Source organism: Barbatula barbatula, assembly GCF_947034865.1.
Source record: "Barbatula barbatula genome assembly, chromosome: 18".
Classification (NCBI taxonomy): Eukaryota; Metazoa; Chordata; class Actinopteri; order Cypriniformes; family Nemacheilidae; genus Barbatula; species Barbatula barbatula.
This window is the reverse complement of record NC_136781.1, coordinates 15,319,811-15,332,767: the sequence shown is the minus strand read 5'-3', so window position 1 is coordinate 15,332,767 and position 12,957 is coordinate 15,319,811. Positions and strand designations below refer to the sequence as shown.

General features: G+C 38.6%; 1 protein-coding gene across 1 annotated transcript in view; it reads left to right on the top strand.

The window, feature by feature from the left end:
* The first annotated feature begins 796 nt into the window (after positions 1–796).
* htr4 (5-hydroxytryptamine receptor 4) overlaps positions 797–12,957 on the top strand; it is a 100,715-nt gene continuing 88,554 nt past the window's right edge. Inside the window, exons 1-2 of the mRNA XM_079479656.1 lie at positions 797–1,121; positions 2,175–2,256. The gene's annotated coding sequence lies outside the window, so the exon portion shown is untranslated. The remainder of the gene's footprint in view (positions 1,122–2,174; positions 2,257–12,957) is intronic.

Below are 12,957 nucleotides of genomic sequence, written 5' to 3'. Positions count from 1 at the left end.
AAAAAAGTATGACGGATCAGACGGTTTTGCCCTTCAAAGGCAGTCTGGATATATTTGATTGACTCTTTAGTTTTGTATCTGCGAACTCTGAAAGCTTAAAGGAACAGTTCACCTAAGAATAAACATTCTGCCAAACATTTAGTCACCCTTGAGTTGTTCAAGATCTGTATAAATGTCTTTATTCTGATGGACACAGAGAAGGATATTTGGAAGAATGCTTGTAACCAAACAGTTTCTGGCCACCGTTGACTAGGAAAAATGAAAATGCTAGTCAAAAGTGCCCCAAAACGTTCTTCAAAATATCTTATTTTGTGTTCGATACAATTTTCCATTGTAGTCAATGGTGGCCAAGAACGGTTTGCTTTCAAGCATTCTCTCATAAATCTTTCACTGTTTTATTTTATACCGATTTGGAGCAACTTGATGGTGAATGAATGAAGACAGAATTTTTCTTTTTGATAAACTGCCTTTAATAGTTTCACTATACCCAATTGATTGAGTAAACTCGTTCCTTCAGTTTCATTGCGTGACGGGTAGCCTAAAACTTGTATATTTCATGTATAGCGATCACTCTTTTTTGTACTTCTGTAACTTTTTCGTAACTTTCCCTAACTTATTTGGTTAACAATAAACAAAAATAATTTGAGAATATACATTAACAGATCAATGTTTAAACCTTCTGGACTGTCTTATCTTACCCCGATTCATAACAGTAAGCGTATAACAGCGTTTGCTCATTTGCGTGATCATGTTGGTTTTCATGGAGAGTTTGCACCAGTTCCTCTTTGCAAACAACAGACACAAGAGGAACCGGGTACTTCATCATGATACTGGTGGCGGAGAGTTGTTTGTTTTTACAACAATCGCTTGTATTGTCATCTAGATGGCTGGGTTTCATTGGAAAGTTTTGAACAGCGCTCATCTGTGGAATATCATGTGAACAACTCAGTATCTTAAGGAATCACCTGTTTTTAAAACCAAGAAACTTCAAGCTTCGGTGAGCCTGCAGTCAAAAACAGAGCTTCACAGAATCAATGCAAAGTTAAAATGCAAAGAGTTAAAAAATCAACAGGACTTTGAGAGTCGACTTTGAGATGTGAAAGGACACTTATGCTGAACAGGTAAGACGTCACTAATGTGATTTATTTTTAAACATTACATTTTTCATTCGGTCAGAACTAAACACATAGTGTCTATAGTTTCAGACATATGACTTCTAAGACGTAGGCTACTTCTTACACAGTGTCTACACCACATGCGACATCCCAACAAAATAGAAAAGGTATTCATATTATTAAAAAGGAACTCATAATACTGGAAAGACATCTATAAACTCTTGTTAAACCTCTTTGAAACCTTTCTAAACTCTTATTAACAACTTTGGTTTTTACTCATTGACAACACGGCTAATTCAAATACCCTAAGGGATTATGGGTATTCCCAACTGCCTTTTGTACACATCATTTTTAAGTTCATTGCACTCTAAATTTGATCTCATGGATTTTGTAGATTAACAAGATAAATTAACTTGATTTTTGATTTGATCAAAAACAATATTTTTGCAATGTTACCATAAGAATGCTTAGCTGTTACAGGGATAGTTCAGCCAAAAATGAAAATTCTGTCATGATTTACTCGCCCTCAAGTTGTTCCAAACCTGTATACACGTCTTTGTTCTGTTAAACGCGAACAAATATATTTGGAAGAATGTAAGCAACTGACAACCATAGTAGAAAACAATATATTATATGCTTATTTATATAAATACCTATAATTATTTTGTTGTGTTGAACACAAAATTTGATATTTTGAAGAATTTAGGAAAGCAATCTGTTCTGGAGTACCTTTGACCACCATTTCTTTCTACTATGGTAGTCAATGATGCCCGAAAAATATTTTTATAAATATTTTCTCGGTGTTTTACAATACAAATAAACTTGAGGTTGAATAAATCATGACAGAATTTAATGTTTGGGTGAACTATCCCTTTAACACCCACGATACTGTATGGAGGCAATTGTGATGTTATAGATTCCCTTTGACCCCTACCCATCATTCTATGTGACTGTCCTCTCTAAATGTCATGTGTTTTTTATTTACGATAGCATAAATCCAACATGGCTGGCGTAACTTTGACTGAAATGTCAACCTCTATATTTTCTTTTTTTCTGTAGCTCAGCTGGAAGAACACAGCGCTAGCAAGGTCATGGATTTGATTTCCGGGCAACGCACAGTGATATGCTGTCTGCATTCAAGGTAAATGCTTTAAGATGTTATGGATAAATATTCCAGAGGGTCCATATATTGTCAATTATAAAAGGAATATTTTGTGCAATGAGTGCTAAAATGAGAATTTTTGAGATTCAAAAAGAGATCCAATGGGGGCCAGTGTTGTTTGGGTGCCAACATTCTTAAGAATATCTTCTTTTGTCTTCTGCAAAAGAAAGAAAATCTCACCCCCCAGAATAATTCAGGCCCTGAAAGACACTGGGATTGAAGAGATGTTCTGCCAGTTGACACGGTGAAGTCATGTGATGGACATAGGTTATCTAAGATTCTGCAGAGTATGCTGGGACTCAGAGTTTCGTCTTCCTCTTCCAAGGACAGCCGTCAGTGCGACTATAGTCTGATTGGAGGATGTGATTGATAGGGGCAAGGAACCCCTACGAATGCCACAGGCTGATGCTAATCGTCCCTGATGGTGCTGACAGAGAAGAGGCTTACAAATCAGTCCTCGCTGATGGACATCACACTCAGATTAGCCACACACAAGAGATAAAACATAATGACGATGACAATCAATCCTACCTGTAACATTACTGTAACACTCAATGCAAAGCAATTCATTTCCAATTCAGATCTGAAATAACACTGTTTATTAATATTATTAGTTTTTTTGTTAAGAAAGACTGTTATACGTAATGTCATCTGTAACTACTGTGCTGTTAAAGATAAAACTACCCACCACGGTGATCGCATCTGGCGGCAGAGGTTCATTTCCCACCCTGGTTAACAAAATTTGTTTGAGAATTTAGAAAGTGTTTTAAAGAGCTCCAAAACCCCAGAAGTAATTTTATCCGAGTGAAATGTGTTCTCACCCCCTTTGAAAAGCATGAGTGAATGCGTTCAGATAAGCAACGTGGGCTTTAATCCCCAAACTGAATCTGTAAAAGCGCCTCAAACAGTGCCTGGCCGGCCTCTGGCACGATGGGGGGTGGTGTTCGTTTTTTGGGGCTGTGGTTTTAATAGGAGCTGTGGTTTTAATCATTTTTACATGATTATTTCCAGGCAAACAACAGAGAACAGTGGGATTTTCAATCAACCTACCAGAGACAGTTGGTGAAAACATCTTCTGATATGCAAACTTAAGAATAAATAAACTGCTTCCGTTTGGCGAAAACAAAAGTGATAATTATAAACTGAAAGATGATTGCATTGTTTCCATCACAGCTTGTCTTAAATCCAATTATCATGGTATGCTTAAAGCTGCAATATGTAACTTTTCTCTCTCTATTGCCATCTCTCTTGAAACATAAAATTACAGGTTACTTGCAGCGCTATTGACATCAAGCTAATCGTACCGGACAGCTCAACTTATAAATCATGTAAGCTTACCATCGTGAACCAGGGTAAGATTAGGAGAAGGTTTTGAACACTGATGCCTTATGTACTTTCTCAATTACTGTTTTTGTTTATTTGTTTTACTTTTTTAAAGTTACGGATGGCAGCTTTGGAGGTCCAGTGTATGAGATTTAACGGCATCTAGTGGCCAGGTTGTGAATTGCATCCATGGCTCACTCCAAACCTCTCTTTCAAAAGCACTATGGACTAAGATGTCGTCACATTTTCTGCTTTGCCGAAGCAGATAGCGTATTCAGGAAAGGCTCTGTAGAGAAGTTTGTTCTTTTAGGGCTACTGTAGAAACAACATGGTGAATTCTTTTAGGGGCCATTCATATTTTGCGCCAAAAAACGTGTTGAAAACGCATGCTGTGCCGCAGGTCATGCGGTGCGCCTTTAAAAATGGGCGCGCCACACTGTATCCACCTATGAACACATAGTTATGTACTGTATATTATATTGTATTTCTGTCAATAGAGCTGCCAAAAAATGATACATTGGACCTTTAAAAAAGTCAAGGAGCAGTCAAGTGTTGAACTAACATTGTTTACTGTCAGTATAATCGTATTGCCCTCTCCAGACAGCCTTTCTCCTCTAAACAGAAAACTTCCACCGTGATGGTGATCTCTTCGATCTTGACTCCGTCTCTATCATCTCCACTGACACATGCCATTGGTATAAAACAAAAGGCTAAGTTCCTCCAGCAGTCGATATAATGTAAAAGGCCTCAGAGTGTTTCAAGGTTCAGCTAGATGCGCATACAAATAGTTGGTTTGTGATAAATAAATAGAAGGGCTCTCAAAGAGAGGTTATGAAGAGTATGCCAGGCCTTCCTGGAAGATCATTACGTTATGCATGCATTTGTTTGTTTCCCGACTACGGATCTGAGCCATTAACTGCTGCATACGTAATGAGCCGTCAATAGGACAGGGCAGGGTCCAGACTAGAAAATGGTATCAAACAAATGATTGAATAAAACAAAGTATCATCAGAATCATGTCGGCCTGGTGGTTAGGGCATATATACCGACATATCAACAAAGTTCAAATCTGACTCATGACATTTCCGAGTCCCCTTGTGCCCTCCAGTTCCCCGTAACTTCCAGCCTTCTCTCTGCTGTGTCCATTCAATAAAAAACCTCAACATCTAAACATAGATCAAGAGCTAGAATATTTATGTAGTTACGATGGGAATGTAAAGCGACCCTTCATTCCGTGAGTGCTTTTGTGAAACATGTTGGGACCTCGTAGACAATCTGCTTTCGGTGAAGCTGCTTTTTCAAAGCTTAAATATATCATTGTTTATGTCGAAGGACTTTCTCTTTTTCAAGCTTGATATGCATCTTGAAGTATTCCATTCTGATATCTTTCCCAAAAAAGTGTGAACAACAGGCTCACAGAATGAGGTGCAGTTCACACAAGTAAAAGTCTGGTTCATACTTTTAGAAAATAACTAATAATTAATAAGTATTAATTTATGGTTAGTTGGTATTTGTTTAATGAAGAGCTACTGTACTTGGCTCAAAACATCACCTGCGGTAAGAATGTGAAATATTTGTTTATTCTTGAAGCTGTTGTGTGTCAACCTTTCCTTTTTATTAAGTGGTAATTTATGGGGGTCACAAGGGAAATTCAGGAAATCTTGTAGACCCGGCCATGGAAAGACTGTGGCCCTATCAAAATATTGAACAACCCAACCTTACTCGACAAAACAATATTGACTGACCCAACCAATAACATGAGCTTACTGCACGACTATACTATATGTTTTCAACCAGTAGTATTAAGGGAGAGTGTTTGGTCATCCTGTGAATATTATAGAAATTTCGGCTGGGCGATCCTCTCTGTTGTGAGTTTAAGCATTTTCCTGTTCCTACAATCCATCAAGTGTGTTTATGTGAAAATGTCCCGATTCATGAGCTGTTGGCTGACCTTGAATTTGGCTACATTATGAATTAGACAGAACTGTAATTTATCAAGCGCACACACACAACCACTGCAATGACACACACAAACACACAATGAATTACATGTTATTTTTAAATTAAGTATTTAAAATAGGTTTTATGATGCTTAGTGCGCGGCAGAGATATTACAGAATCAGACGATCTTATTAGAAGGTAAAACCATATTACATTATATGGTAAAACCAACAACTCACTCCACTCCTTCCTTGTGAAGCACTTTTTAAAAAACGGCTCCGTAGAGCAGTTGTCTGTTTGGGGTTACTGTAGAAACAACATGGCGAATGCCATGCAAGGACACCTGCTGTGTTTGTGGATAGAAATAGCTCATTCTTACGTAACAAAAACACAACGCTTTGAATATATAGTTATGTACTCTATATTATATTGCATTTATGGAAATAGATCCTCCAGAAAATAACACACAGCACCTTTAAAGCAGAAATCTAAGCATTTCAGTAAGAAACCAGTTTTGAGTCTGTCCAGCCAAAGATTACACAAATTACCAATTCTAATTCTGGGGAAATTATGCAATTATCAAAATTGCATGAGGCTTACATTCAAAATCAACACTTGAGTTGTAATCATCCCTTCAACTTTTCCTGCTAATGTTTGTCGGCCACACCCTCAAGTATTCTCAGCAAATGATTAAACCGCCCTCCTAATTCGCTACGCTGTTGAGAAATACGCCAGTCTTCCGTAAAGATTCATCTGTTGAATCGTCCCCAACGCCCGATGTGCAGCCAATCGACTTTTACAAAACCACGTCACCTGTGTCCTACCAGATTGACCTGATAGTCCATGACTGGCAGTTATGATACAACAGGCTAATGATAATGACAGAAATTGTCTATACAAGGCAAGGAATCCTATTCCACTCCCCTCACCATTCTAGAAACCCGCGCTGAATGTTCCTCTCCCTCCAAATCATTTAATGAGACAAACAAGGCAAATAAAAGGTGGGAAGGTAAATTAAAATGAAATCTCCGTCAGATAAAGACATTTAAAGGGTAATTGTGTGGTTGATCTTGTTTGTTTGATAGAGCAAGGCTTGTTGATGAGTGTGTGTTCGTCAACTGTGGATATTAAACACAACATTTAGAAGCCTATGCAACATGTTTGTTTAACGCCTGGCATATTAATTCCCTCCCGCAATTACTTTTTACTGTTGCTATTTCAGACTGACTAAAGGTCTGAGACTCGCGTGGTCTGCCCTTTTCCAAGTCTCCCCACCATCGGTAGCAACTGCCATATTGTTCACCAAGCATTCCAATAATGTTCGTCTCCCTGACGCACCGCAGGACTGCATGTAAATTCGTAAGTGGCCCATTCATAACAACCAAGCATCACAGATTTGCTTTGTATTGCGTCCCGTCATTCTCTGCAATAAATAATGAGTAGTTGTGCTTTATATTGCGAGGTCAAATAGAGAACTGTGGGAGCTCGGGTTGAACTATCTGCATGATCAACCTTCCTGCCAAACTGTCCCTCATCTGCGATAATGAAATTCTGGTCTAAGTGGGGCCGTCAGATTGAACCGGGAAGGAGGCTTTGATGTGAGACCCTTGACATTTAGGCTTGTCTAGTCACGCACATACTCCCACATCGACTTTGTGATGAACTGAGGGCGTTTTATCCACAAGCCTTATCCAGAAATGTCAAAGCCACCTTGTCGTATCTTCAAACATCTTATGTAGGTGAAAAGTGTCTGTGTTTACTTTTAAAGACACAAAACTGGCCCACAACTGAAGCTGAAAACACTCATATTTTATCAAGGATTTACCCCATATTTGTTGGATGTAGGTTCAGTTTTGCACAATTTAGTATTTAGTGCATTTGTTTTAGTACACTTTGCATTTTAATACACTTTAAAGTGCCATGAAAGTCTACAAGATTCATACCATTCTGATAAAGTAAAAAACTAGATATAACACATATCCATTTTCTATGGCGGTCATTTTTGGCCGAGGACCAAGTGTGACTATTTGTTTAGGGCCATTTAGCTTTTTGAAATATGTTCATAGAATTGCATACCATTCCGATGAAGAAAATATACTTATAAATAAAACATTAACAGTAAGATTGCATTTAAGAATAATTGGGTTTGCCCATATTTGACCCAACCATGTGTTGAAGCAACCCAACATTGTTTCGAGTACACAAATTGTTATATAAGTACACAATTCATGTATTTGTTCAACTGCAAAAATGACATGTGAAATATTGGACACTTTACGCACCCGACAGCTGTTACGTCCCCTCTGGTCTGTGAGCCACGCCCCCCCCCCCACCATCAGCGCTTTCTCCCGGTTTCACCTGCTACCTTTCACTGGACCATTGACTACACTCCCCATAATCCCTGCACCCGATTACCCCATGGTTTCAGCCACACCTGTCCCTCATTTCCAGGACACTATTTATACCACGTGCTTTGCTGTATTCATTTTCAAGTCTAGTAGTATTTTGTCTTGCACTAGTGCAGACCTTTTCTACCTGTGGATGGTACATGTTGTTTGGATTTATTTACCTGTGGATGTTCGACCCACTCTCAAGGCAGTTCGTGATATAGTCATGGAATTGAATCTATTGGTTTGTGTTGGTGGACACAAAGTGTCCCTCACAACGACTTTCATTTCACAGTGTGTATTTACATTTATATATTTATGACCTGATATCAAAAGAAGTATTTCAGGATGTAGCTGACCAACATCTTACTTCATCTGTTCACCTTACAATAAAACCCCAGTCAACTTCAGTTCTCCGTGTGTGGCATCGGCAATCCGTCAGTTACAACAGCCAGATTATGTGCGAGATTCTTGAGATTAACACTATTTACATAGTTACTCATTTTCATTTGGACAACCCAAAGGTACGAGACATTAGAACTTAACTGGTCTCTATGTAACCCTGCATCAGTGACATTTGGCTGTGAGACTATGAATAGCAGTGTCTCAAGGGCTCGGCATACATTAGAAACACACTTTGTTTTCCCAGCCCTGCAGCGGCAGACACATGTAGCTTGTGTTAAGACATGACCCTTGTTCAGCTGCTTGTAGTTTTACCCTTTGCACAAAAAACACACATGTATAAACGCACACTGCTGCTCAACTGCGTGCCTCCCAGCAAGGTTGATTCCACCATTTTTGCAGAAGAGTCTGACCCATATTGATATTATGCTTTAATAGTTTGTTAATGTGTTTTCAGAGTTGTAATTGTGATTCAGGATTTGTTTTTTGGCTTTTAGATTTGTTGTTTGATCTGCGACTTGTTGTTTTGTTCGGCACTTCACGGCTTCTGTAGATATCGGACGGATGAGAATGTAGGGATTGGTCCAGTAGGTGTTGAAATCAAACACATTCTTATAAGAGGGAAAACTGACAAGATATCTATAATATCTCATTTATATCTCATAGACATCGATAAGATTAAATGCGGAGGAAATTTAAAACTTATTTCATCCGCTATTTCATCTGAGAGAAAGACAGAAATGTCTCCATTAAAGTTTCACATTTTGTGGTTCTGTGGGAAGCAGAAGCTTGGCGAATATTTGCTTAAGGACAGATGAAGTGCAGCGTGTGAATGATGTGTGAAAAAGTCTTTGCGCTTCCCACAGAGCTCATGATTATAGACGCTTTCATAATTTTACTTTTCCATTTTTTTAAATCTGGGCAGAATGATATCTACAGGTGGTGGCATTTCATTCTGTTCTGTCCCCCTACATAGCAACCTACATGCACACACTTTCTGATTTTCACAGGGTTTTTATGTGCGGAAGTCGGTCCTCCATGTATGGAAAATCAGCTGCTTTATGCCATTTAATCCCATGTAAAATATATACGTGTTAAATGATGCTCCTGAAAATGTCTGGTTTCCTGCAATTCTTTAAAAAGGACTGTTTCCGAGTATCGAAATATTTGTTTAACTGGAAGAAGAGGAGCGAATGTGAGGAGGCAAGGAAACCGTATCCCCTCGAGATGGTGGAACGGGTGGTTTAAACTTTGAGATGGAGAGGCACAAATAATTTGTGGAGAATGAAAAGACTCCTTTGTACAGTTTATAATTATGGGAAGTTTGGTTGTTCCATTACAATTCTGCATTTGTATTTCTCCTGAGGGTAACTGTTCTTCACATTAAGTGTCGGTGGACAGGATATGATTATCATAGATAATACACGGGATTTCAACACTAACAATTGGGCTCATCGAGGAACATGAGTGCCAGGTCAAATTGTGTCTTTTTCAGAGCTCAGAATTCACTGCTTTGATACTGATACGTTTACACATTTTTTCGTCAATGAGGGTAATGCAGATGAAAAGCCTTTGTGTGTTTTATATTTGAAACCTTTTGTTTTCCCGAGGAAAATGTCATTGAGCATGTGTGGGGTTTCTGGGTCACTTTCTGAGATGCAGAAGGCTCAACTTAAAGCTCACAATTGTTCTCATTTAATCTCAAGGAGTTTTAGAGAAACAACTGAGATTACAAAGAGATGTCATGTCTATTTATTTCTTATAGCTTATTTAGAAAAACAAGTATTGAAAGTGTTGAAAGCCTGTAATCCGCAGGCCTGCTGTGGAGAAAATGCTGTCTGCCTGCAGGTTGCAAAGACATTGATCGTATAAGCAACAGAGTCCTAGAAAAGCGGATCCCATGGGATGCATGACTCAAACAAGAATCAAACATACCAATTCAAATATAAATATAAAAAATGATATTATTCATCTTCCATTGGGCAATCAAATCGGATACAAAAGTGCCAAAGTTGATATCTGGTACAATATTTGCTTGTAGTTCCACAACAGGTTACATGAAACCATCAAAATATGATGTTGATGGTACAAAATGGATAAACACTAAACTTTTTTCCAAGCTATTATTTGACAGATTATCTGCATATATAAAATAAATCATACATTAAAATCAGATTTATCATTCAGTTTTTTGTTGATCCTTTCTTGCTATCATATTTTTGCAGATATATTGTTCTCCTCGGCCGTGAATCCTTAATCTTTTCACATGTGTTTCTTCTCAAAGCGGAGCTTCAGTTTGTTCTCCAAGTTCAACAAAGCAGCACATATACATTTTTAAACACCTTTTCAATATACTTCAATAAAGAGGAAACAAGTACATTTTCCAAAGTTGGACGTCACTTTTACATTTACATTTATGGATTTGGCAGACTCTTTTATCCAAAGTTGAATTCTTTTTTCGAAATATTAGAGAAAAAATAGAAACAAAATTCACGTTTCATCTTAGAATAATAGTTATAAATTTTATAATATTTTAAAATTAAAATGATTGTGTATGAACGGAATTTGAGGACTGTGCACTTGGAAATCCTTGCGTCTGTAGACAGCGTCACATGGGTTGCCTTGAGTAACTTTGACTTAAGTGGCGACAGGTGGTAAAGAAAAGGTTAGGCGGAAAGCCGTAATATGGAGATGGACTTGGTCAGGGTTCGAATTACAAAGTGGCTTTCGGGGGAGCCCTATTTTCCGATCATCCCTGACCCTGACCGACTTTAACGCTTTTGGTGTATGTTCGGGCATTTAAAACAATAGGTTTACAGTAAACCTATTGTTTACTTAGTAAACCGTTTACTTCAAAACGCAAGCGTCAGTCAGCGTTGTCAGTGTTAGGGCAAACAGTTCTGTCCACGGTTCTGAATCAAGCGCGCTTAGGCCCACATCATGCAAATCATGATAAAAACAGAATAACTCACATAACAATTATAAAAAAATACATCAATATTAAATAGGATTAGGGCCAATCCTCACAAACGCACAGATCAAGTAAGTAATTCCATGATTCTTACCTTAAATCAGAAGTGACCACAGAAGCCTGGTCCATAGGTCGCAGAGGTGGTTTCTGGCGCCAAAGTCTCGCTATACTTGGTGCTGGTGCTGTCACTAGCAGCATCACTCCTCTTCGTCTGTTTTGTAAATCCAAATTGACTGAGGTTTGGCTGCTTTCTTTCTGACATTCTTATTAGTATCCACAGAGTGTTCCAAAAAACGAAAGTATGTTTGGAACTTGAAGTTAAGCTAACATTCAAATACCAACTCAGTGAGAAGTTCAAGTGGTGACATAAACGTAGTAATTTCAGTGCAGCGCCGCCACGCATGGATGCTCACAGCAGGAGACACAGCATTGCATTTATTAGTGGAGACAGATGTTCGGAAATAGTAATGTAATGAGCGAATAAACACACAACATTGACACATTTTTAATATCATCATATATTTCAGGAACCTTAAAGTACAAAAAATCATAATCTATATGCGACACAAAAAATGGACAGTATTTTAGAGCTCCCCCTAAATGTCTCAAAGTAGGCTTTCAGGGGAGCCCAGGTCCTTTTCAGGGGAGCCGAGCTCCCCTTAGCTCCCCCGTAATTCGAACCCTGGACTTGGTGTGTTTTATGCAAATGACTAAACTCGTGCACGCGGCCGCTCATTTCGATTTCTCCAAATCCACTTACATTAGGATGATGTGCGTACGGACGTGTTGTGAATTAGGCGTAACGTTTTCGTGGGAGATTCCAATGTGCGAATAAATACGAAATTATTAGTGAATGAGACCCAATCCTTTCAAAATGAAGAAGAGAAATTCAGGCATAATTTATTGCAATTTACGTCTTGTTTTGGTCTGCTACTGTACCCACCGGCCTCCTTGACCTGCTAAGCATGACTTTTTCTTTAAACGGCCTTACAGGAAAGCCCATGCTGGCTGACCAGTATTTTATACAGCAGATCAGTACTGACCAGTATATATACAATATACACGGGCCTTCAATTCATGCTGCTGTAAGCTGGTCTCTTCAGTAGGACAGTCGGCTTCAGTAGGACATCTACTTCCATCCACCAAGAAGGAACAACGATACTAACAACCTCTGAGACGCCTTAGGACACTCACAGAAAGCATTCCTGAGGTTGTGTATGCTGGAAGGTAGACCGTCAGCTAAACCCTGAACCCTGGGTTGATAAACCCTAACCTTGCTTACTTGGAGTATGAACACGTTTGAAGGGAAAGTTTTATCAACCTCCCACAAGTCACCCAGAGTTAACGCTCACTCACAGGAACAACATGAACACATTGTCAATGGATCACAGATTTCTGATTTTGCAATATATCGGCTTTGTTTTGAACGGTTGCTGATAGAGTCATATTAATAGAGACTCCTTTAGTTGTAGAAACTGCTACAGTTGTCATAATCTTTAAAAAATCCTGTTTAACACTTCAGTTTACATTAACCATGATAATTCACTTGCATTAGAAGATGAAGGTCAGGCCCACAGTCACATGTCCAATATGTCATGTAATATATCCACGAATGTATTATGTTTTGGTTTGACTTAATTAGCTAAAAGGCCATGG